The sequence below is a fragment of the Trichechus manatus genome, unplaced genomic scaffold (genome assembly GCF_000243295.1).
Source record: "Trichechus manatus latirostris isolate Lorelei unplaced genomic scaffold, TriManLat1.0 scaffold00035, whole genome shotgun sequence".
Taxonomy (NCBI): Eukaryota; Metazoa; Chordata; class Mammalia; order Sirenia; family Trichechidae; genus Trichechus; species Trichechus manatus.
The window spans coordinates 19,268,450-19,271,860 of NW_004443971.1; positions in this window are offsets into that span (position 1 = coordinate 19,268,450).

Below are 3,411 nucleotides of genomic sequence, written 5' to 3' on the forward strand. Positions count from 1 at the left end.
TGTGAGCTTTGTAGGAGGAGCAGCTGGTGGATTCCAACTGCCGACCTTGTGGTTAGCAGGCGAGCTCTTAACCACTGCACAACCAGGGCTCTACCCACAGGTATAGGGGTTAGGATTTATAACACATATTTTTGGGGGACACAATTCAATCCATAGGAGTCCCATTAAAACTTTTACTAATCTAACTTCATTTCAGGGTCTGCTTCCTGGGGAACACTACCTGTAACAATCTTTGTGATTTTGAGTTAGGAAATAATTTTTTCTTTACTAGTTAAAAAACTCCAAAGTGTGAGTCCATTGCATTTTTGTTGGAATTACTGATTATATTATGGCATGGTTTGTATGCAGTTTCACTGTGTGTTTGGAACATTGAACACTGAATTTACACTAGGTTCTAAAAATATGTATTTGCTGAAATGTTGACAATAGTTGTCTTTGGGTGGTGGAATTTTGGCTGAAACTTTTCTGTCTGCTTATCAGTATTTTCTTCATTGGTCTACAACAAATTTATTCTACTTCTGAGTTAATAAAAAAAAAGTATATTTCTTTATTATGGGTGTTTGTAGCAATGGCTGGAAGATTGATCATTAATTTTACTCAATTCAACAAACATTTGTTGAGAACCTACCTCTTGGTGGTAAATACAATAATGATGCATTCTGTAATAAACTGGTTGCCATCAAGTTGATTCTGGCTCATGGTGACCCCATGTGTGTCAGAGTAGAACTGTGCTCCATAGGGTTTTTAATGGCTGATTTTTCAGAAGTTCTAAAACAGCAGGAGATTCAAATATGGGTAAGATTGTCTTAGCTGTCAAGGATCTTACAAGCTAGAATCAAGGGGAACCCCTTAGTAGGGTATTTTGGTCAATTGATTGTATTCTATTTTAATTTGATTTTGTCAATTAGCTGAGAAACTGTTCATGCTTCCATTTCAGGTGGTAGCATCATTACATCTAGAAAACTACCCTCTAGGACACCAGGAGAACATCTTCTCTCTGACTAAATCCATTTACTTAAGAGGAGAAATTAATTCTTTTTTGATGACACAGGGCCTTCCACGTGTCACTTCAAAATGGCACTAGGAAGTAATTGTTGTGTGAGTGGGAAATTTTCTTCTAGTCTGGTTAGCCCGTACTCCCTATGTGCGTCAGCCATGCCCCTGTTAGCTGTGGGCACATAGAAGTGTTGCCGCTATAAATAGAAAGGTTGTGCAAATCCACATGGAGGGCTCCTCTCCTTCTACCACACACGTTCCTGTTCTGGGCTTCTGCTTCTTGATCTCTGATAGTCTGTCCTTTCCTCCCTACAGTGACAAGAAGATGAGCACCATATGTTTGGAAACAGGACTAGGAATGGACACTGCCGCATTTCTTGGCAATAAAATAAGCTACAATAGTAGTAAGACTAAAAAGCTGTTTAGATTAATATTGAAAGAAGAATGTGGAGGAATGAAAAAGGAAACAGTTTTGTTCTAAGACTGAAACAAGTTGGCCCCAAATCCCTTGTGACAAAGAGAAATGTGTCTGATGAGGCCAGTGGCACTAGACTAAACTCAGTGATAGTGATGATTTAGAATCTGGCATTGCAAAGTTTTTAGTTCTGTGTGTAAATTGTAACACCCCCACATCCCCAGGATCTGAATTACAAAGGATACTCTAACTCATCTCAGTCAACCTTCAAAGGAAAGCTAATCAGAAGAGGGGCTGGAGGAGAGGAGAGAGGACTAGTTTTATGTCTAACCTGTCAGGGCAGTAGTCTCTGAATTTAGTCTTTCCAAACAGAAAAGATTGCTTATTGTTTTCCTTGCAGGCCTATCACACATCTGGCAACGTCCCAGAAACTCAATTTATTCTCTAGGGTTTTAGAACCAGAAAAAGACAAAGGAGAGACTTTTCTCATGGTCACTCAGAGGAAATGGAATGAAAATCTTGTGCAGCTGTAGTTAAAAAGGAAGAACCTTGAAGACTAAGAAAACCACTATGCCATTTCTGCTTGGGCTGTTTTTGAGTTTAAAGTGGAAGAGCCTGAGAAAAGGCAATAATAAAAATATTTTGTAGACAATTGCGTGTTTAGCTGAAACTCTTATGACCAGATATTTGGGGAAGAATGAGGAAACTATGGGAATGAAAATTATGTCCTCTCACACATCCGGACTTGAAGTCTAAGAATTCAAATCTTGATACCCCTGAGAAGCCAAGAGAGTGCCCTTCACACAGTTCTTCATACTGTCTGCACCTCCCAAACCACTGAGACTCCATGGGAGATTAGCAATTTCTTGATCCTTCAGCCCTGGTAGCGCAGTTGTTAGGAGCTGCAGCTACTAACCAAAAGGTCAGCAGTTCAAATCTACCAGCCGCTCCTCGGAAACCCTATGGGGGCAGTTCTGGTCTGTCCTGTAGGGCTGCTGTGAGTCGGACTTGACTCGATGGCAGCGGGTTTTCACTTAGCAAAATTAGTGCATTTCATCTACTTTAAGACACACTTCCCCCTCACATCTTTATTTATTTAAAAATGGAATATCTTGATGGCCCATCACTATTTAATTGGCAGTATTTTCTTCTCTCTTGGTGGTAAATACAATAATGATGCATTCTATAATAAACTGGTTGCCACCAAGTTGATTCTGGCTCATGGTGACCCCATGTGTGTCAGAGTAGAACTGTGCTCCATAGGGTTTTTAATGGCTGATTTTTCAGAAGTAGATCACCAACCTTTCTTCTGAGGTGCCTCTGGGTGGACTCAAACCTCCAACCTTTCAGTTAGGCACCTGAGTGCATTAACTGTTTGCACTACCCAGGGACTCTGCATTTTCTAATAGATTAAATGAAATAATACCACAATAATAATGATAATAATATCAACGCCATTTCTGAGGACCTTCTTTATGCTAGTCACTGTGCTAAGTGCTTTATAATTAGTATCTTATTTTATGTAACTGTCACAAAAAAACTACAAGGACTACCCTCATTTTATGTATTAGAAAACTGAGACTGGGAGACCTTTACTTGTAAGAGGTAAGGCCTTCCAGAATCAGCACCTTTATAAGGTAGGCACCATTATTATCCTTTTTTCACAGATGAGGAAGCTGAAGCACAGAGATGTTGCCCCAGGGTACTGCCCCAGGTAGGCAGTGGCAGAGCCAGCGTTGGACCAGGCAGGTAGTACGGCTCCAGAGGTTTGACTAACCCACCTCGCTCCTGCATTAGGACTAATGACCATCATTAGAGGTTATTCCTCCCCATAAGAGCTCACAGCCCAGGGTCCACAGGCTTTGATTGTAATTTATCCATCTATTCTTTGGAAAAGGAGCCCTTGTGGCACAGTGGTTAAGCGCTCAGCTGCTAACCAAAAGGTTGGTGGTTCAGAACCCACCAGTGACTTTGCAGGAGAAAAGACCTGGCGACCTGCT